Consider the following 24,473-nt stretch of genomic DNA (forward strand, 5'->3'; position numbering starts at 1 on the left):
ATAAATCTCTCTATCAAGACAAGAATTGGCTAGCTCGTGCACGCTATGGTCCCTCTACCAGCAGCAGCTGTCAGCCATGACTGGAGAGCTTAGAATCTAACAGTTATGCCACGTCAAACACCTAACGGCAGCAACTTCGACATCATTAGGGGACGGTTAGGAATTTGGAAATTAATAGCAGCACCATTTGTTCACGAGCTTATCAGTATTTCAGCACTGACCAGTCAGGAACCTGGACCAATTTAGTGTTGGTTTTTCAGTACCCCTTTCTATCATGCACATGTAGCTGACAGCAACATGGCACGTTGTTCCTCAGCTTCACACACACCAGAGCACCCACAGGCTTACAATGCATCCAGCACACAAATGCTCGTTTTTTCCCAGTGAGTATTTTGCTTCTTCGAAATCTGTCAAATGTTTCAACAGCTATTTGGCACCAAAGGGCTTCATTCACTGTTCATCTGTTCTTGTGTGATGCAGTGATACGCTGCCATTGCCGTTGCTTTAAAGCAGTGTAGTTTTAAGGCATTTCTCAAAGCATTAACAGTCTCTTGAAATTCCTTTCAGTTGTATTTAAAGGCTATAGCGCCAAATCACAACAAATGATATCTCGGTGTACTCACACTTTTCATAAAGAGCAGGTCTAGACTACAGTTTTTGGTTTACAGAGACCCAACAATTCCCCCATGAGCAAGCATTTGGCAATGACAGCGAGGAAAAACTTCCTTTTAACAGGCAGAAATCTCAAACAGAACCAGGCTCTTGGTGGGCGGCCATCTGCCTTGATGGGTTGGATTAAGAGAGAGAGAGAGAGTGAGAGATGTACAACAACAACAATAATAACAACAGTAATTATGATAATAAAAGAAATAATAATGCAAGTATACGATAGTATCTGTATATAATAATAATAGAATTATGACTAATAACAATAATAACAGTTGCACTGGGTGTAAAGCAGGACCAGCAGCAGGTGCAACCATGGTCATATTAAACATATCAGAGTTTATAAGAAGTAATCTCAAAGTGCAGCGCCAGAGTTTGCACTGTTAAATATGATATAGCTGTGGTGAGTGGCAATAATGTGGGTTTTTCCATCAGCCTCTCTATATGTCCTCCTGTATCTGTAGGACTCTACCATAAAGTTTCCAAGGGCTATCACTTTCTCTGATGGTTAGAAAATCCATTTTAATTTGAAAAGCTATTGCATTTTCACATTTTGGATTGATGCCCATTCATAATTCATAATTCATTTACCCATATCTATATTCAATTCAGTCAGCCTGATGTGCTCTGAGACTTCCCAGGTGAGAGACCTTGATCAGAGGGTAAACCCTCCCAGCGGGTCGCTTAGAGGGATGGCTTTGCATGGTTGCCTGCAGTCAGATAGATAATTTGATGAAATGCCTCTCACCTACCATCTTGATATTGGGTTTATACCAAACAGTTCGCATAAACAGTCAATTATATCCATTTCTTGTGGACCTGCACCGCTGATGGAAACTGCAAAACTGAAAGTAAAACCACTGGTCTTTTTCTACATATTGGGACTCACCGTTTGGACATTTCAGGAAATACACTTATTTGCATTGTTGCCGAGATTTAGTTAAGAAGATTGATGACACACACTCATGTCTATACATTAAATATGAAGCTACCGCCAGCAGTCGGCTAATTTAACTTGGCACAAAGACTGGAAAACACCTGGTTGCACAGGAAAGCAGTGAGTGCACAATCACAGCAAGTACAACAGGTCAAAGTTTAATGGCAACATCGATGTGTAAACTGTGAAGGCAGACACATCCTACTTTTACAGTTGGCCTTTGTTTCCTCACCTGTATGAGTCTGGCTAACGTTAAGGTTTTTTTATAACCTGTATGATCATCTTGCCAGTCAGACTAGTACAACTACAGTATTACTGATACAGATAGGAATTATGGAAAAAACTACAAAAATAAGACTCAGATTGCACAAAAATGGAATTTCCCTTGAACAGACAGCTGCTCTGCGTGCAGACTGTTTGACTGCTGTTGTGATTTGTATTGTTTAGAGGACAGTTCTGTTCCAGTGCACTTCATGAACTGGTGCTCTGTTGATGCATGCCTCTCTGTGAAAGTGGATGGTAATCATCATTGTTACTGCAGCGTTGAGCTGCAGAGAGTCCTGCTGTGCGGCTGATGTTGTGGGAATGACTTGAAGGTGTGACAGATCAACAGGGGACTGTGATTGTCCTAGTTTTTGCTTTTAGCCTTCTTTTTGGTTTCTGTATGTGTTGTTTGGGTATTCAGCAAATAGTTTGATCGAATGACAGGTCATGATTTTTTTCTGTTTTCCTTTTTATGATTGTACTTTTACTTTAAAAGGCATCTTTTTGTGCTTTGTTTGGCTATTTGAAGGGGAACACCACCTAAATTAAGAATTTCTATATATTATTTCTATGGCCTGGAAAAGTTCAATCAGTATTTGTGAACATGAGCGACTCTCTCTCAAAGCCAGAAACGAGAGAAGTCTCAAAATCATCAAGTAAAAGGTCCGAAGCTGTTCCATTGACAATGGATGGGAGCCTGATTTTGTGGACTATAGACTTTTTAAAGATGGACGACATGACAGCTCCCCAAAAGTGAAGCCAAAACATCTCGGTTGCCCCCTAGTGAAGTAAAGGTCATAAAACCCGCCTCCTCCATGTTAGCGGATGGAATATGAGTCAAACTGAAAACTTACAATACAAGTCACACAAATTTTAAAATGGTTTCTGTCATTTTGGGAAGTTCTTACTATGCTGATGTATGTTCGAGTGTTAATTTTGCTGAAAAAATTGGTTTTCATTAGTTATTTCATATTATAGCAAAGGAGGTTTGATGTCATGATTGACAACTGTGTACCAACTGGTGTGCTCATGATCAGTGGTGTTATTCACATTTGGTTGGACAGGTGCATGGGTGGGAACGTGACACTGCAGAGATTGCTACTGTGTATCCGTGTCTGGTATATACTAGCTTCATTTTTGTACTGTGGGAGGAAGTGGAGACGCGTCGTTCATCACACAGTCTATGTTACAGACACACGGAGTGTTTTTTGCTTCGTAACATCTGTATGAGGTTTATTTTATTGTAGTGTTCTCAGCTCTGAAACATAAAATGTACCTACATACTCAAAACATTCCCCTGGAGGCATCTTTTCCAATTCGCTGTCAATGGAGCAGCTCTAGACTTTATATTTGATGGCATCACAAATTTAAGTTTTAGGACTCAAGCTTTTGGATTTGGGAGAGAGTTCAGGGATAGATGCTAAATAGTACATTATTGATGGCCAAAATATAAACTTATGTGAAACCAACAGCCTGCAAAAAAGGCTAACAGCTAACTAGCTCTCCTCCCAGTGATAACAACATTAAGACGTACTTCATTGTAGTCACTTGATTCAGTCTGTCATTTGCCAAGCGATAATTACACTTACAAGCAAAAATTTTCCATCACTGATGGGACAGTGAAACACTGTTAGTCTTGAGCCCTGGCCAGCCGACAAGCAGTACTGTTCACTGTCTTTGTAGAATGTTTAAGTAAAAGGCGCAAATGAAGAATGTTTGTGGAAGCTGTGACATGTTGGCTTGCAGTACTGGGATATAATGTATATTTTTTAAATCAATTTAACCTCTGTTCAGACTGTTAATCTCATTGAGACACACAGTCTCATTTTTAAGAGAGACCAGATAGTGGCCACAGGCGATATTTGGTTGCCACTGAGTAATGCCATCGGGCCATGGTTAATGTTGAACCCTGGAGTTGTTCATGTTTACTGATAGTTGACCATAAGAACTGACTTAGACCATAAGAATAATATGAATTTTAAATGGGTATAGTTCTCCTTTAAGCACTACCTCAATAGAAATATGTGTGTATGTGTGTGTCTGTGTCTGTGTCTGTGTCTGTGTGCCTGTGTGCTCTAGCATGCCTAGATGAATAGACAGATTGCTCATGCTGTTCAGATGGTGTAGTCTGTCCAGACCGGTGCCATGGGGTGCTGCCGTACTCCAGTTGGCATGGGTATGTACCGTGGCAGAAGTTGGACACCAGTACTCCCTCTGTTGATTTTTTTTGACACACTCCCCAGCTCTCTCAGCATTGAGGGTGTTTAAACACCATCTGTCCTTAGTGCCATCTCCTCCCTATTCCGCACCCCTCGATGTCCCCACTCTACAAATCCACTTTATTGATTTCAAGCATCCTCCGGCTTTTCTCACACCGTAACCTCCAGCTCATCTTTTTCAACAAACTATCCAGTCTAGTTGATATCCTCCTCACCTGACTGGAACATCTACAAACCACTTCCTACGACCCTCCATAAATATCAAACCATCCAAACGATTGCTTCTCTGTCATCATCGAACAGCCAGCTCCTCTCATCTCTACCTCAACACTTCACTACACTTTACCTTGCAAATCCAACTTACTTTTCTTTGCCCCCTTTTCACCCCACTTCACTATAGTTTTTCACTATTTAGTTTTAATGATTCCTTCCTGAATTTTTAGGTTTTATAGCAACAACTAAAGTACTAGAGGTACTAGAGGTTGCATGTGACAAATTTTTTTGTCTCAACCATGTGCATACACCCTCTACTTACACAACTCCATTCTGTTTATGCTTTTCCCCCTTAGGCTCTATTTGTGTATGCACCACCTACATCAATTTTTTTATATATTTTTTAACCTTAGCTACAGTCGCTTATGTTTTCCCTGTTCTTCTTATACTTCTCACCACTCCCCCTTAACTTCCTCCATCCTTTCTTTTTGACAAGATGTCCTCAGATAACCCTCCTCTCTACGAACACACAGATGTTTCTGAATACAAACGTTCCCAGAGACTCGCAGGAGCAGCATTATAAGAGTGGAGCCATTAGTGGACACTCACTCACCATGAGGCACCAGGGATGAGTCTGCTGCAGAAAGCTACATAACAACTTAAAGCTCTAACACACCAAACTTTGAAGTGTTTGCGCGACTGTGTGTATGTGCAACTGAACGTAGGCAGTCTTGTGGTTGTTGTTGCTGTGTGCCAACAAAGATTAGCACTTCATGGATTGTTTGGACTTTGATGTAGACACTGAAGTTTGGTGGTAAGTTTCTCTCCACACTTTCTTTCTCACAAACACGTGTTAGGAACTTTAATGAGTTCACTCCTGTAGATCTCCTGGAATAAATCAACACATCAGCCCAAGTGTGTGCAGTTCGTAGGTGTGTGTGTGTGTGTGTGTGTGTGTGTATGTGTGTACATGGGAATGGGTTTTTATGTTTGCTATGTTTGTGATCCCCCTCCCCCTCCCTTGCAGCAAGTGGAATTGCTGATCCATGGTTGCACCCACTCAGTAAACAAAGAACTCAAGTGATTCAATTAATATTAATTAGAAATGTCAAGCCCCTTGCTGTCCCACTTGGTTAGCGTTCATTGTCCCTCACCTGCATGAATTGAAAATCTCTCCACTTTCTTCCATCTTTCCTTGGCTGGCCTGCCCTTTCATTTCCCAAGATAGTGTGCTTTTTAATCTACACATCTCTTCTCTGGCAGTTTTGCTCTTGCCAGTACTTTCCCCCTCTTAACACGTGTGCTGTAGATTCAACACTGCCCTGTGTCAGGATGGTGATAATGGCAGTCACACTTCATATTCCTAACATAGAATTGTGAGAATTGGCCTGCTCATTCGCTCATTTTCTGCACTCGCTTAATCCTTGTCAGGGTCATAAGGGAGCCTGAAGCTTACTGGGCCCAGCACACACCAGGCAGAGAGGCACACTGCAAGGTCCATCCTTGGGCAAGCAAACACTCACTCATATTCAAACTATATGGACAAAATGGAAGTATGTCTTTAAACCTGTGCAAACACAGGGAGAACATGCTAACTCCACACAATAGGAAACAGAGATTAAACTTGGGTGAGAGACATATAGACAGATTCGAAATAGACATAGGAGAGATTTCTTTAAGAAGTGTCGCTTGCTAATATATATGCTATGACGATCATCCAAACTGCAACAGGATTAAATCAAAGCGTCTCCTGTCGAGACTAATGCTTTATTCTAATTGAAATTTGACAAGGGCTTTATTGTAATTTAGTATCATCATGGCGACGAGCACTTTTGCGAATAAATAAGGCAGAAATTATGTACCAGAATAACAACATCAGTTTACACTGTTGTATTGATGAAATACCAGCCTGTTCTCACTCCCAGGGTGTCGAATATGGCAGCTTGGTCAGTGGCCACTGCCATCTGATTCAAAAGCACAAGGCATCATAAGTGTCTGTATGAGACAATACTCCTATGTAAACTTACCCACGGCAATGTTGTATTATAAAGAGTGAGACAGTCTGAGTAGTGGATGGGTCAAACAAACATAGGACTTTCACCCAAGAGACTGCTGTTTGTGTCCCATATGAAACACTGAGATTGTTTGTACTGCATTGCGTAGTTAACATCATGTGACATACATCAAGTATGTCACGTGACATGTGTAACATGTTAGTTGGCATGGTCGTTAACTTACTTAAATTACGTAACAAATATGTTACAGTCTCTCCAGGATGTCTACATCATCTTTCTGTGCATACAGAAGTTTATTTTGAAAAGATTCTAATCGTGTAAGGAGCAAAAATTAACATGCCATCCCTTAGCGTCCAAATCTGATGCTCGAGGGCTACCTAGAGCATCGTACTGTGGTTTGAAGTGTAAGGCCACTGACCAAGCTGCCTATTTGTTGAGTGTGTGTGTGAGAGTGTGTCTGAAATACCTGCAGCACAATGAAGTCAAAGAGAGTACTTGCACTTTCATTGAGGAGAACTGTATTGACTTCTATATTAATGAGTTTAATAAGGGCATCTGCAACTCCACAGTCCACAGTTGTAATTCTCACAGGTGGAAGTTGTAGTAGACGGATAGGCTCTTGTTAGGTGAAAATATTAAATTCACTGCCACCTTGTTAATGCCAGCTTTAAGGCCGAATGTTAGCAGGAGACAAGGGCGTACCTGTCCACTCTCAGCCTTTGGTAAATTTGAACAAATTGCCCTGTGTGGACTGGCGTGAACGGAGAAGTATCAGTGGTCTGAGTCACTGCTTGTGGACTGTGCACACTCCCACAGCGGAGCAAACAGAGCAGCGCTGTGTTTTCCAAGGAAGTGCATATGGAGGGAGATTCACTTTGTCTGCCAGCAGCTGTGGCTCTATTAAGGCCTTGGCTGAATGGATCTGTGGCCATCTGCTCTGGACCAAGATACAGGGAGCGGAACTCTACAGCGCCAATATCTGTAATGTCTGTCTGGATCTGACTCTACATGCTCTACACGCCGACAACAAACACTGTCCTGCACCGGCATGGGCACGAGCAAGAACAAAGAACATTTGAGCTATTCTGAAACACGCATTTTTTACCACCTACGATCATGTGAGCTGTTATTTTTAATTCACAAACATGCCCCTTTTCCCAAAACAGAGCTGAGCCATCCATGACCAAAGCATCACCAAGTTGTTGAGTATGTTTTTCTTTTTCTGTTTATCTCCACACTGACATATGGCACCTTTAAAGTGAGGTGAAAACAAAACAAATGAGCAAATAAAACAATATTTAGGCAATGACAAAAATCATTTTTCAAGTCAGGATAAAGGTCAGAGAAATAAAAACTCAGCCGCCAATCACCATCTGTGTGAGATATTTTTATTTTCCAACACATTCCGACAACACAATGAACTGCTTTTAGTATAAAAATCCCATGAACCGTCGTGGGATCAGGCAGTACAACCAGGCATATCAATAGTCGAATTTAAAATTTTTGATTTCTCACTCTCTTATTGTTCCAAAAATCCTTTGGCAGGAAAGAAGCAGCAAAACAGCAATAGAGGAAGCCAAAAAAGACAAGGAAGGAAAATACAACAACTCAGTTTTACCCTGAGGTGAGGAAAAGGTTTTAGAGTGATCCCATATATTTCCCTGGATTAAACACGAGCACTAGTGTTGCATAGCACATGCCAACTTGGATTAAGATACTGTAACACACACTGGCACTGAGGTGGTTGCTGGATGCTTTGCCTTGTCTGTCTGTGATTCTCCTGCTTCTCAGTGTCTTCTCCTTTACTACTTTTTTGGTATTGTATACATAAAACAGAGTCTGGAAAATGCACACACACACTATGTACCCTTTAAACGCACATTTTAGGCCCTAAATGAATGTTGTTGGGTTTTTTTGTTTTTTTGTTTTTTTTTTCAAAAATCACTCATAATTAGGCTAATATCCAGAGCAGGACATTTTCAGCGTGTTCTTTTGTTCCTTAAATTGACATATTTGTTATGGTTAAGACTTACAAGCAAGAACATGGACGCAAACACACACATGCGCAGCAGATGGAATGAGCTCAGAGGAAAAGAGAGTCATATAACAGGAGAGAGGCGAGGAAAGTAGGTCCAACAGGGACCTTGACATCCAGAAGCCCCAGAGGTATTTTCTGCAAACAAACCATCAAGACAGGTTTACTCTTCATCATGTTTCACACACTGTGTGTTTTTAACCAGCTCCTAAAAGTCAAAGAAAACCATATTTCATGTGAACTGACAGTCACAGTATCATCCAATTAAAAACCCTATTACCGTTTAGATGGAAATTAATATCAGAGGCTGCCTGTAGGTGTGTATGTGTGTGCTTCTGCATGTCAGAGTCTGTGACAAAATATTGTATATAACTTCATATGCAGACACCCCATTTTTGCATGTCACAGAAGATGTGCTCTCCCATTAGCATGAAAAACGGAATCTAATTTCTCTCCGCTTGCCTTGACACGCACAGCACGTTCTAGGAGGACAGAATGAATATTTGACCTCTCGAATCAGCAGAGAATTGACCTGAACCTTTTTCCTCTGCATTAATTTGGCCTCATGTTCTGGCATTCTGGAGAAGGAAGCCAGTGGTTGTGAAAGAAAACACTGTACACCAGCAGAAGAGACTCCCTGTGTGCGTGTGTCTCCCTGTCTCTTCACATGCTTAAATGCCTGTGTGTGTAATTACAAGGATTTTGAGTGATTTCTGTATTATATTCCCAATCCTACTCCATTGAGAGGATGACAGATCCAATTCGCTGCCACAGAGGACAGTTTGTGTTTATGCCAATTTCTTGCGTGAAATGTCTTGTCAGTACAGTAACAGGCACAGCTCCATGCTTTATGCCCTGCTTTCCAGGGAAATTCTCCACAAAGTACACTAGTTCATCATCATCTTGTCATTTTTTTGGCTAAACCGCACCACAAATTTTTGCTTTTAATGCAAATGAAATTTACCATTGCTCTTTCGGTTATGACTAAGCATTATAATAAGTTGTTCATCATCATTCATCATAATAAACGGGCACGGAAATTAGTCCAGAGGGTGAAATGGATCAAAATGAGTGGAAAAGGAAATGTTAAAAATTGTCACCTGTAATTTTGCCACTGAATGATGGCACCACGTCTCCGCTGAAAATGATGCATTAAGCTTGAATAAAAAACAGGAAACATGACCTCACTACCCCCAATTACTGCCGCTTTCTCTCTTTCTCTTTCTCACATTCAAATCCAAACCAGACGAGCTAGCTGAAAACATGACGTCCTACACAGCCTCCCTTCAGTAATATCTCTGCTATTGAGTGTGATGAATGAGCAAACACACATGATGGATGGATAGAGATCCATGCCCCCCTCCCACGTTTTTATTTTTTATAAAAAAAAGAAAAGAAAATGTAGCATAACTTCAATTGCAGCTCCCAGCCAGGTGTAAAAGCTCTCAATCATACCTTTGCAACAACAACAACAACAACAACAACTTACAACAGCCCCACAAATTGTGTTCCAAAGTGTGTGTACATGCACTTACATGCATTGTGGATGAGCTTGACAGCACTGTTGTGCATGTGGTGTGTGCTCAGGGTACAGCCCATTTGTGTGTGTATCCGGCTCAGTGATGCTTACTGCTTTTCAGACCTTCTGGGCCTGTTACTCCCCTGCCACCACACCAACCTGTCAGCTCCCTGTCCCTCCTCCTCCTCCTCTCTCAATGTCTCCTGTGCTCTCTCATTGAGTCTCTCACTGTGAGCTGATGAATGGTCCCCAGGTGATGAGGTGACAGTAGTTGTAACCGCTCAGTCTCTCTTTCTCTCACGAGGAATTTGAAAGGTGCTCTATTTTGCCAGAGATACAGCCCTTCAGAGGAAATTTTGTCAGGTCGGTGAGGGTGACTATTTCATCCTATTATAAAAGGAACACCACTGTCCTAAATTTAAATCACACCTCAATAGATGTCCTGTGAAGTCTGCACGCATGAAGCAGCGGGATAGAGCGAGCTGGGTTTTAAATGATTTGTGGTCACTGATGTGAAGATTCTGTTAAGGTTTAAAACCTGTACGCTGCGAGCTAGCCTTTAGCGACCCTGACATATTTGCTCTTCCTCTGTTCCTCTGATTAGACTCGGCACAAGACTCGGGATCAAAAAGAGCTTCTCTGTGCATAGAAAAGGAAGTGTTAACAATTTCTCCAGTGACAGCACCCTAAGTAGAACATAATATAATGCGGAAACAAGATTATGTTATGGGAAAGTATGTCACACATGGGAAGAAAATCTCTTCCACTCTTGCTCTGACTCTGCCAACACTAATGTGATCAGATAGATAAAATGTGATTCAATTACACATTGTTTTCTGGTGCTGAAGTGATGAGCCGATTAATTAATCCATCAAAAGCAAATGAATCGACAGCAATTTTCATAATCAATCAATTGTGTAAACTATTTATAAATGAATAATGCCTCAAATGTGAGGATTAACTGCTTTTCTCTGTTTTATATTATTGTGCTGTAAATCGAATATCTTTGGGCTTTGGAGTGTTGCTGGGATAAAAAGGAGCAATCTGAATGTGTAACCATCTTGGGTAATTTCCGAGGTTTTTTCACTACCCTCTGACATTTTATAGGCCAACTGAGGGATCGATTAACTGTAACTAATTACCAGATTATATGATAATGAGCCTAGAGTAATTGTTACTCTATCAGGGTCTGTATAGAGTGCAATTCCTATTGCAATATTTCCAACAGTAGTGTATTGTTGGCTCTGGGGCAACCTTTGCAAACTGCTGTCAAGTTACTGTGAGACTAATCTCTCAAGACAGATTCTGCAATTTACATTGTAGAATCTGTCGGCAGCCCTGTGTGAAATACGACTACGGAGGGGGGAGGGCGGGGCTTTGAGTTTGAACAGGAGGGGGCGTGGCCGAGACGGTCAGGTTCCCCAGGAAATGTGTACCTACGGAAACAGCAAGCTCCGCGTCCATAGTGACCACTCCACCCAAAACGCCGTCTCGTCAATGTGAAAAAAAATATTTTTTCCAGCGGATGTCTTAGTTACAACATGAAACTGGAGTAGTTTCATGTCGTATCCGACAACAGGAGGCTTTTAACAGATGACGTCCTGATGTTAGCTTTGCTAACTGTCCCTGTCAGCTGCAGCCACTGCTGCTTTCTAGACATCGTGATTTCCCATAACTGAATAAATACCACACATAGCAACACAAAACTGCTTTGCTAGCTCAATCTTGTTGTAACTAAGACATCCGCTGGAAAAAATATTTTATTCACGGACAGTTTATTGAGTTATTACCTTATTTTTATACAGTCCATGGTTATTACAGACACCACTAATGGCTAACGTTAACAGCTAACGGTTAGCCCAGCTAATCTACAATAACTATGTTAATTACAAAACACACAGAAATAGTAACGTTTGTTCAGTCATTGTGTTTATAGACTTAACAAACATCAGATTAATCTACACGGTGATATAGTGACGTGAAAAATGTGATATATAGCTAAACTCTGCTGGTTTTCTACCCAAAGTATTTGTAAACAACACAGCGATTCCCTGGAGGCACCGCCAGAAGTGAAGGGTGTGAGCGATTGCCAAGGCCCCTGCACTTCCATTAGTTGAAAAACTACAGGCTGTGCCTCCAGAGGTAAAGGAAGAAAAAAAAATATATTTTCTTTTTTTTACTGGTGGATTTCCAGATTGCTGTGAGACAGACTAGGATGTGTAGCTCCCCCCTGTGAACATGCTAATATTGTAACTTATTGAGGTCACAGACTCTGTAAAATAATGGAAGTACGTACCATGAAGTTGTGATGTTGGGTTGTGGACATTTGAAGCTTCGAGTTTGGCATTCCCCTCATCGCCATATTGTTTTTTTTTTTGGAACCAGAAGTGACCACATTTGGACGAGAGGGTGGATCCAACTCATAGAATATAGCGATGCCTTGCACACAGTCTGGCACTCAGATGACCAAAAATGTTTTTTGTATCAAGCTGTAAACATGTTTATTTTTGCTGTAACATTAGGCATTTTAATATGGGGGTCTATGGGGTTTAATCTGCTCTGGAGCCAGGCTTAAGTGGCCACTCTGCGTTAGCTTCATTTTTCAGCCCCGCGGGTGGATTGACAGGCTATCAAGAAGCCTAACAAGTGGATGTAATGAATTTTGCAGTGCAAAACAGGTCATGTGAGTGACAAGTAACTTGTTTTAGTCTTATGCCCAGTTCAGACCAAAGATTCGTGACAAAACAAGTTGAAACAGGCAACAGACTTCATTACAAGCTGATTGGCTTGTGAGATGAAGTTGTTCTTAACAGTTCACACCACTGCAACTTTTCTCTGCAATGTTCTCAAATGGTTTTGTCTCATCGCGTATCATTGGTCTGAACTGGGCTGAGAGCTCTGTCTTAGCCAACTGTGCCAGAGGAACAGTTGGCTAAGAACCAGAGGCACAGGTCATTCCTTGCACAACACAATGCAACACAACGCAGCGCAACGCAACACAACGCAATGAAACGCAAAGCAACGCAATGCAATGTAGCACAGATATTACTCAAGGGTCTGATTAACCAGCCAGTCTCAGTGGTGTCTGGCTAAGCTCAGTGACATTAGGTCTCATTAGTTGGAGCTCAGTTGCTTTCTGTTTACGTAAACATAAAGCATCAGCAAGCTGGAATGCACTGAACAATACAGTGATTTTTGTAACAGAGTGAGTGGATCGATCTGTGGATATTTCCCTTGCCTTTTTCTGTTAGTAGACCTACACACACATGCACAGTTACACACCCAAATTAACCTCACATATACTTAAAATGAGCCACTCAGTTCAACATCAGTTATAACCTATGATTATACAGTGCTCCATCACAACAGCGCTTGTTTAATTTTCCCTATTGCAATTGCTCTTATATCAGGAATTGCAGTGTAAGGCTGCAGTATAATTATGATTTATGTCAACAATGAGGCTGTGTTTTTCACCATTTGATTGCTTGTTCACTGAAGTGCTTGTACCTAAATGATCCCTCGCCAGAATAAATAAATATCAGCCCTCTCACTGTTCCTCTCTCTCTCTTTCATTCTTTGTTTTCTATTGCTACGTCAGTCACTCATTTACAGCAGCAGGTTTCACCTGGTGAATGCTAAACACACATCACAGTTTTCATCTCTCACATCCAATTTCCCCCATTGAGCAGTGAAAGATTTATTTCAATGTAATTTAGTACATCGTCAAAGGCATTTCCGATCTCTCCGGAATCTGTTTTTCTCTTTCTGTGTCTCTGTGAGAGGCTGATACTTCATTTCTGAGTGAAAAGACAGCAGTGTAATATAACATTACATATTTCAACATTGAACTAAATGTTCATTGCAAAATTCTTTTGATGACTAACCACAGAGTGGGAGTACAAACTGAGAGTCAGACGTACTGCATTTATCCCAAGTCAAACAGAGTGTCAGGGATTGTCATTTAATGAAACGTGGTGATTTAAATTCAGCTGTCGGAGCCCATGCCTACATGCCTATTTTGCGTTAATATATATATATATATATATATATATATATATATATATATATACATATATATATATATACATATATATATATATATATATATATATATATATATGTATGCATATGTATATCACAAGAGAGCTCATTACTTCTCAGCGTTACTGCCTTGAAAATACTTGTTAATTAACCAATCTGCTAACAGTAACACTGAAAAGAGTCCAACCTGACTGTTGGCAGACTTGTCTTTTCAATATGTTGCCCAGTTGAGTGTCTGATTGAGCCTCTCCGTAGAACCAGATTAATGAGGTCTACACATACGTGCCAGGCACGATCAATGAATCACAGAAAAATAATTGAGGACTTTTCAAATGGTAATTTGCCCCAGGTCTCATCTGTTTATTTAAGCGTATATTTGTGTCCATTTGGTACCACTGATGATCACCTTTTACAGGGAAAGCTTTTCAGATGACATCATGGGCTGCCAGGTAGTTGATTTGTCATTATAAAACCATCAGTCATCTTTTTTGTCATGATAGCTCAGCTTTTAAAGCAGGGACCTTCATGCTGGAAATCTGTCTCTTGATTTGCCACTGAAAAAATAAAAAGTGATATACGGACCATTTCTATGAAGTCAGTGAGAGCTTTTGAGTACAAGGTGCTGCAATGGAGCTCAGGACTGATGATTCAAGGAGGATGTAGGTGTGTGTGTGTGTGTGTGTGTGTGTGTGTGTGTGTGTGTGTCGTCCCTGAATTGTCAGTCAGCTTTGTTTTAGTGGCTGTGTGTATTTATCACCACCCTTAAGTGCTCTCACAGAGTGCCTTAAGGGCTATAACTCTGACTAATGGAAAACAAAGACCTGGCCAAGACAGGCAGGACACTGCACCTTTCCTTTTGGTGCATCTACCTACATCATCTTCACTCAGATGTTTATGTAGAACCAGGTTTACAAAATTCTACATATAGTACTATATTTTTTAGTCTGCAAACATTAACTGCACGTAAAAGCTCTGTGCCCGATTTTAAGTCAATAGTTCATGGACGACATTAACTATGTTGTATTGGGACCACCCATTCAATGGAGTTACAGCACTATAAACTGAAACTTGCTGTTTGCTGTTTAAATACAAGACACGAGGTTGTGCTTATCCGAGTGTGTATTGATTGTCATGTCTGCAAAATGGCTTGCATTGGCTGTGACAGATAATAGATTGGTGTAAGAGAAAGAGGCAGTGAGGAGAATGATAGGTCGTGAGATGGAGTGATTGAGGAATAGTGAAAATGAGGGAAGTGGAGAGGACGCATCGACGCATGAATAAACAAGTGCAGTAGTCTACACTTACTTAGCCTTCACTGTAGAACAGATAAACTCGTTTGACCTTAAAGCATGCTTCAGGGAAGTAAAAGGAGATATGAAGGCGGAAAATAAAGAAAAGACACCAGTCTGTCAACTGCAGGGATGCGCCTGTCCAGATATGATTTTTTAAACTCCCATCTCTCTCGGCTCATCTGAAATGCAGCATGCTCTTACACCAGAGCAGGCAGAGCAGCACACAGTGTTATAGTATGTGTCAGCCAGTGACACTATCTGATTGCATTTAGTCAGCTTTCATATACCTGCTGTCAAAGAAACACTTCTTGTATTAAACCCTTTTTTGTTTCAAAGCGCAAAAATAGACAGTGCCCAATATCTTCATTTTTGTGCTTCCGCTCCTCTCTGCCACTCTAATGTACACTTCTAACTTCAAACACAACCGATAAATTGGTGTTAAATGTACGCAGGGCTGCAGCAACCTTTGCGCAAATACACACACTTGTGAGTGAATGTATGCTTTTACATAAAGAATGACCTTTTCATTTACATACCCTCATGAAAAGGTTGCTGTTGCTGTGGGTAAAGTAGATGTTCTCAAAGCAAGCAGTATCCTCTGTTATTTGTGTTCAGGGATATTAGATGGGTGTTTAACCGTAGTGTCCCGACATTTTTTTATTTATTTATTTGTTTTGTTGTTTTTTTAGTATCCTGCCTCTTCAGCTGCAGGTTGCCTCTGTCTGCAACACAGATTCCTTTCTTCAATGAAACAAGATGCACTTGCAGTGATGGGAAGCGCCTTTCCTGTTTCTATTGTTAAAGCATTTTCTTTTAAAATGTTGGCTGTTTGCTTTGTTACCATCTACCTGGTACAACAGGTCAATCTGTCTTTTGAAGCCAGGCCACAAGAACCAACTGATTTCACTCCCAACTTGTCAAATGTCGATGCTTGGCCCTCAATGGCCCTCAGTGGCCCTCAGTGTCAGACACCAACGCACCAAGGCAACCTTTAGCACCCTTCAGAAGCCTTTAGCAGCGATACGAAACACAATGGGCGGTGGCATTTTTTGATGGTCTGGGCAACTACCATAGTATAAAGAGTTAGAATGTCTGCATAGAGTGAGTGGGAGGGAAGGTGGATGGAGTCACAGTTCCTGTGAATTCCTTATGAACGAGCATAAACACCGTCCCTAACGTCGTTATTTGACGAGTTAGGAGTGAGAATTTGTTGCAATAACAGCTCAATGAAATTTTCATAACAAATGGAAGAACATTTTCATCAGTTTCTGAGACGTTTGTTTATCGTGAGAAATCAATGTCTCTACAAAACCACCATCAATATGTGTCAAATGGCTTCACGGTGTTCACTGATTGCAGCGTGTTTAGGCTGTGAGGATTGTTGTGATTGGTATAGTGTCTCTGGCTTCACAGGTAAATAAATCAATTATAATTGGGGCTAGTGTTGGCTGAAGGGCTTAGATGTCTATGGGTGTCATGGCACTATCTGTCTGACTGAACAGCCATTATGCAGCCAATAAGTCTTTGTGTGTATCCGTGCGGTTCCGGTCAGAGGTGGATGGTGAAAACAGCCACACAACAAAAGAGGAGGGCGGCGTGGACACCACATTATATATGTGGAGGACATTTTTCTGCTATCTATTTGTCAGATAACAGAAAAAAAGGTCTTTTGAAAGGCCAGAACTTTGGGCTCTCACCACACACTTCAACAGAAGGACACAGATACACACACAAACACACATACTGACTCTCAGACCCTCAGTCCAGCTCGGTCAGAGAGAGAAATCTTGTTGAGGAGCATGACAATTTTTCTAACTATGAAGCCAGAGAATGAAGCTTTCACAGTGACCATTTTTGTCTCCCTGCTGAATTTGCACTTCTGCTCATACACATGTAGAATTTGAAGGGTTATAAGGGGATCGAGGGGCCTGTACATGCAGCACATCAGTAATGTATGCAATGGATTTCACCTCCCTGAAGCTCACACTGCTATCTGAAAGGGAAAGTACTGTTGATACCACAGGATGACACAGATTGTGTTGTTATTTGGTTTGTGATCTTTTTTTGTACTATTTTGCAGTCAGCTGTGGTAGTAACCCATCAATAATTATGATGTGTTATTGCTTCCAGTGAGGGCAAAACTTTTTTTCTTTGTAGGTAATTTTTAGATCCCTACATTAGATAAAATCTGTTGAGTTTCTGGGAGAAAAACATGGGAGTAGAGTGCTGCCTGGGAAATTGGCCTCAGGGAAAAGACTGTCTTTAAGGCATCAATTTATTTGCAAGAATGCTGGTTCGCGGAGGCAGAGGTTTGATTTTTAACTGACTGAAGGTTGTAACAATGATTCTGAATGGGCTTATTTAATGAGGAGAAGCACAGTGAGTGGTAGCATTTACAATCATTGTTCCTATTCTCTTATTTTTTAAGTGTTGCAGGAAGCAAGAAAATTGCAAGCTTTCATAAATATTGCAGAGACTAGTTGGGTTTGCACTAACTTTTGTATCTTTAAATTTGAACTGTCTGGATCTCCAAGAGGACTCAACAATGTTTGCCAACAAAAACTTTGGGGAGAGACTGTTCTGAAGTTAAAAATCATTGTATGGACACATTGAACTCTCTACAAATCTCCAGATTTGTTAGGGCATTTTCATATTGGGTACAAATGATTCATACCCTGCCCGAGTACGACTTCCCCAGGGCTCAGCTTTCACACTGGTAATGCTGTTCTATATCCAAGTACATTTCCGCCATCTTTTATGTGACATTTTTGTGCGCTACATTGTAAAAAGGGGCGCCACAGACAGGCACTGCTGCCCCAGCAGTTGACATCAGCGCAGATTCATGGAGCACTGAGGAGACTGTGCTTCAGGCCAGAGGAGGAGCCACTGCTGTCAGGTGTGGAGCTCTCTGCCTCCTGCCGGAGCACCGTCAGCTGAGCTGTTGTCTGATATAAAGACATCAACATTAAATTGAGACTGTTTCATAACCAGTTAAAAACTCCTTGTAGTTGCGTTCCACATTCGTGCCTCGGCACACTTGGTGTTCACATCTGATGTGTACCATACCAGAGTGCACATGAACCATGCTCAAGACTGCCTTTTCAAGTGGACTCGGGCAGTGTACTGTACAGTACACAGTGCTCACACTAGTCAAATATACTAGTATTATTAAGCTTCCAGATTCCATTCTTGGAAAAACTTGTTTGTGCAGTTGCAGATTCTCGGCTATGAATCCTCAGCTTCATTTTAGAAATGTGGCATCAGTGCACAGTCTGTTGTAAGACCACTGTTTTTGTATTAAACCTATCTCACAGTGATGTATTCAGACAAGCTTTTTTAACAAATGATATGTGAAGATGTTCTGTTTCGAGCAGCGCAGGCCAGGAGCATTGCTCGTCCAAAACTCCTCAGGGGGAAACAAGCCCAGCCAGACATCGAGAGTTGGAGCTCTGACCCTAGATATCTGCCGAGTGACTCACCATGTTCTTGATCTTCGGAGCATTCGGTCAAACGTCTGATACAGACAGATATCTTTGTGTCTCAGGCGGAGAAACCATGCACGAATTTCAGACTGACTCTTTACCCCCAAAAGATCTGAGCATGTCTTGAGAACTGAATTGTTGGCTAAGGCAAGAAATCCATAAATGTCCATGCTATACGTTAAAATAGTTGCACGGCAAGAGGAAAGGAAGTACAGTAAATCCCTTTTGCATGCATTCAATAGATACAAAAGCCTCAACAGGGGACAGGCAAATGAGTCACAGTTCAGCTTTGTGCTCTGTTTCTGACCCTCAGGGGCTTGATTATAACTTTCTTTGCTGCCCTTTTATTGGACATTTTCTCCTCTGACCTTTTCCCTCACAGAGAACAGTGAATCGGTTGTTCCATCACTGATCCCCCCTGTCTCCTTTCTATTCAGATGAACAATGCCATAGATTGTACACTCTAGTGTCTAATTGACCTTGTATCTTTCTCATCAAGTCAAAATACATACACATGTACGCAGTCAAGCACATGCAGCATGCACACACACACACACACACACACACACACGCACACACAGAGTTTGAAACACAACCTCTACACACACCATCTACTGCCAATTGGTGTGAAGGTCACAACAGCCACTAGTGGTAGATGAGCGAAATCACTTTGTCCCTCTACTCCTCCAATCAAAGCTCTATCCCACTGCTGTGGGAACCCTTTAATTACAGTCCCCACTTCAACAATGTGAGCTTGTTAATGATGTTCCACATTCTGTACTCACTGGCGCACCCTCTAATTACGTCCCCACCCTTCAATAACACGGTTGTCAGCGGAGCAACTGCCAGAGATCCCCCCCCCCCACCTCACTGCACACCCCCACAGAGGGGCTTAATGGGCAGCCCCTCTCACAACTGCAGCTTTGGCAGTGGACGAAGGACGTTTGTCAGGGATAACACTCATTGGACTGACCGCCCTTCTGTCCCCCACTGACCCAAAATTTACCATCTTCGCCTCTTTCTTCCTGTCCCTCCTCCATACCTCCAGCAAGTTGGATGAGTGGTGGCTCTAACCCCTTTTGGCTGAATGGAGTTGAGGCTGGACACTGCTGAGCAGCTTTTACCAGAGAGACTTAGAGATAAATCTGTTCCCTACACCTCATCAATACAGCTGTATCTCTTCCTCTTCTTCATTCACTAAGTCTCGCTGTCTTACCTCTGTTCTCCTTCCCAGCTTGGTTTACTTGCTGCTGCTCCCTCCCTTTCTTACATTCTCTCTGCTTCTTTCTCTAGGGGTATCTGTATTGTGACAGCTAGTGCAGTCTCCTGGGCCGTCTAGCAGAATGGTGCTTGACCCCAGTTCAACCTCTGCTGCCGTCCCGCATGCTATTCATTTATCTCCAGCCGGGCAGCGCGAAGCCGTTTCTTGTTCGATTAGGGAGCGCTGATTTTGAAATCAAACAACATCATGGCACCTTTAGCGAGTGAGTGTGAGCACAGAAACAGTTCTCGAGCTCCTTCTCTCTCTCTCTCTCTCTCTCTCTCTCTCTCTCTCTCTCACACACACACACACACACGCACACACACACACACACACGGCTTTGCATTTCCAAGATCAGTACTACATTCTAGCACTAATGCTGCTAATCTGTTCGACAGTGTTGTAAAGCGAGTTACATCACTGACCAGGATCTATTTGACATATTGACTTTAATTATTGCACTGAATGAAGTTTGTGATTCAGCCCTGAGTGTTGTAACCTCAGCTTCACAGAGGCAGCATGCATCGTACATTGGGGAGCATGGTAGAATAAACAACGAAGGCTATTTATGGATGCTTTGAAGGTGCAGAATGAAATGTATGTGGAGGCTGGAGGGATAGTGTGAAAACAAGCAAAGTATAACTGATTGTGAAACTAGTTGTGTGATTATTCTCTCCAAAACTGCTGCAGTATGTAAATAATAAGTTTTTAAATAACACTACTGAACTTTTTATTTCAGCTTTCAGATTAAAAGATAGTCAGGGGGGAGATTTTCCTTCATTTAGATGTAATGGCTTCCTCTGAAATCCTGAAAAGCAAATTCAACAAATATATGCTTATTAGCTTTTTAAGAAACTATTTCTTTGTTGTGTTTCTAAAACCAAGGGCATTCGTGGAAGACTGCCTGCGGGATATGTGTGACATTATGCATGCAGCAAATATCGTGCCTCAGTAAATTATACTTTTTATAGTTGAGAAAGTCGAATTAAGACTGAATCTGAATCTCTCTCTTTTGAAGATCTTTGAATGTCTGTCAGTATTCAGTATTACCTTAACACTGCAGATAAATAGTGTTTTATGTGTGTGTGTATATATATATATATATATATATATATATATATGTATACACCAGTCAGCCAAAACATTAAAACCACTGACAGGTGAAGTGAACAACACTGATCATCTTGTTACAATGCAATGTTCTTTTGGGAAACCTTGGGTTCTGACATTTGCGTGGATGCCACCTGACAAGTTCCACCCACTTAAACACCACTGCAAGCCGGGCACACCCCTATAATGGCAACGGCACTCCCCAATAGCAGTGGCCCCCCAGCAGGACAGTGCGCCATGCCACACCACAAAAACTGCTCAGACCTCAAGGCATCAACCTGGCCTCCAAATTCCCCAGATCCCAATCTGATCAAAGATCTGTGGGACATGCTGGTACCCCACATCACAACTCACAGGACTCAAAAGATCTGAAGCTAACTTCCTGGTGCCAGACACCAAGGGACACCCTCCAGTGGTCCTGTGTCCATGCCTTAACAGGCCAGCACCAAGACCGGTCCAAGAAGCACCCCACTGTGGATTAGGGGTACCTTTGGGGTACCAGCACGTCCCATAAATGTTTGATCAGGTTGCGATTTTGGGGTATTTGGAGGTCAGGTTGAGGCCTTTAGCTCTTTGTCCCATTCCTGGGGTTGGATGGAGCGTGTCAAGTAGCATCAACATGAATGCCAGGACCTAAGGTTTCCCAGCAGAACAATGCATTAGAAAAAGAGGATCAGCCAGTGTTTTGGCTCATCAGTATATATGTATATATATATATATTTGAGTTTACCATCATTTAAAGATTTGGATACCATTAGTTTGTCCACATTTACCGTAAACATTTACCGACGTGAAAAGTGGACATGTCTGGGAAAAGAGGACGTTTGGTCAGCCTACGTAGCGCCATCTTGTGGGTCAAAATACCTATGTCAGTATTTACCTTGGTCTATAGGTCGCACCGGTCTATAATCCGCACCCAACTTTTTAGATGAAAAAAAAAGGAACTTATACACCAAGTTTTACGGTACTTACAATTAAGCTTACCAATGACATAAACATCAAGTGTGCCACACCCGAATATAAACTCGTTGACCTGTGTCCACTAAAATACATTTACAAGTGGCGACTATCTCAGTGTGCGCTGACCTCACATCTGCAATGTGTCATTTCATCAGAAATAGAGCTGATGAGCTGGATACCGGCCAGCTGATGTAACGCTGTCTGAGTGTCCATAATGAGGAAGGGACATGCGGTCAAGCACTGATACTCTGCTGTCATGGGAAGGGAGGGGGGTTGTGAGCAAGCGGCATTTTTATCTATAATGACAAGGGCTGGCAGATGTACAGTAGCCCTCTGAGTGGCCATAATGAGCAAAGGAAGACAAGTGATCAGGCACTGATGGCGAACTGCAATGAAAGACAAAAGATGAGGCCAAGAAAACTTTTTTTTCAACTATTGATTAGGACTCTTTGATGTACAGTAATTGTCTGAATGGCTGTAATGTGCATGGTCAAGCATTGATTCTCTATTGTGACTACGGTTTGCAAAAGAACTGGATCGATTTCGGATATTGTTAGATCATATTTGGCTGTACTCTGGCACAGTAATATACCAAATGGAAGACTTTTAAGAAAAATGGAGAAAATGTGCAGTTTGTATTTCAGACACAAGGTACGCAGGTTCATGTTAGACTGTTGAAGTCTGTGCTGTGTTTCCATGTTGATCATGGAAACACATGGACAACATGATGGAAAATGATGATGATGGGAATCCATTAGGGACCAAAATAACCCAATATCTAGGCCTGGTATCACCACTGATTTCCTGAATCGATTTAATTTTATTTCACAAGGTTCCAATTTTATTCAGTTTCCGACTCAATACAATTTGATTAGATTTTATATCAGTTTGATTGGGGATATTTTAGTTTACAATACCATTTTTGCAGGAATGTAAAAGAGATTCTCAGAGAGCTAATACTCTAAATTTACAAGGAACCATTTAAACAAAAGAATACATTCAAAACAGGATTAAAACTGTATATTTTATTAGGGATGCACCGAAATGAAAATTTGTGGCCGAAGCCAAAGCTGAATAATATTAAATGCTTGGCCGAATACCGAGTACCGAATATCGTTGTTTAGTTTTTCATTAGTTTTTGCAGATGAACCCCCTCCAGATTAGTGTTGTCACAGTACCAAAATTGGATCCCACTGTACAATACCAATGAAAATATCACGGTTCTGAGTAGTATCACGATACCACAGCGAAAATGAAGCAGATGTGCCTTTTGTCATTTATAAAAAGATAAATCACTTTTCTATAATACATCAATGATATTTCAATGGAATATATTGGAATTGGAATTTGGAATATTGACTTATTCATACTTCAAAAACAGCATCAATGAGTGATTAACATAGGGGGGATCAAAGTAAAATAAATAAATAAGATAAGAATCAACCAGTCACCCTCCTCCCCTGACAGTCCCTTCACAAGTAAAGAACAGTCCCTGAAGTGCGGTGAGGTTTGTGGGCCGTGAACGGCTCGTTTCTCCTCTCACACGTCACATACCTGTGTTCGGCTGGCTCGGCTGTTCAGGTACTTCTGGGCAGTCATGACGCCAAGAAGAGGATATTATTGGAGCCGACTTCTCCGTTGCCGGTAAGCCGATGGCAGCCGTATTTGACAGGAATACATTAACGTTACTGTCTGTGTCTGTGACCCCCATTCAACCCATAATCTGTGGGATTCACCTTTTGTTTCTGCTGGTGGTTGAAACCTGTTGCTGCTCACACAGCGTGCTGAATGATTTAAGCCTATTTTGCTCGCTCAAAACTATTTTTAGTCACAAATGCGGGTGTGGTGACGGACGGATCGCCACACTGCTGACATTTTACTCCGCCCGTCAAGGCACGTTGTTTGATTGCGTTATCAAAACATGCCGCTATTATTCGGCCTTGCTTTTAACTTATTCCACTGAATATAGTGTGTTTTTTTGCAATATTCGGCCAAATATATTCGGTTACCGAATATTCGGTGCATCCCTATATTTTATAACTAGGCTAACTGTTGTTTCCAGAACAGCAACAGTAATATTAAAAAAGCAAAGTCACATTATAAACTCAGTATCTTACTGGAGAGAAATCTTAAATGTCAATACAATGAATCATATTCCTGACATCAAACGCCTGACGTTTAGAAAGAATAAAGAACACAGACAACAGTCAGTATCAGTCATCCTGTCCTCTCTGCTCCTCCCTCTGCTGCTGAGGAGATTCACTGCCTGCAGAGAGGAGAGTCCTGTGTTTGCCTCACCCATCCACCACCCCAACCGGCCCCTTACACAGGTTTTCACTCTTTAAACTACTTCCTATTTTACTCCCTTTAGCACATTACTCACATAGCTAATTGTGGCCTTCCCAATTATATACATTATACATGAATCACTTGTGCATAGTTATGTGAGCTATATAAAA

General features: G+C 41.5%; 1 protein-coding gene across 1 annotated transcript in view; it reads left to right on the top strand.

Moving 5' to 3' along the window:
• Nucleotides 1–24,473, top strand: part of cdh13 (cadherin 13, H-cadherin (heart)) — a 460,534-nt gene that overhangs the window by 65,887 nt on the left and 370,174 nt on the right. The window lies entirely within an intron of this gene.

This window comes from Epinephelus fuscoguttatus, linkage group LG4 (genome assembly GCF_011397635.1).
Source record: "Epinephelus fuscoguttatus linkage group LG4, E.fuscoguttatus.final_Chr_v1".
NCBI lineage: Eukaryota > Metazoa > Chordata > Actinopteri > Perciformes > Serranidae > Epinephelus > Epinephelus fuscoguttatus.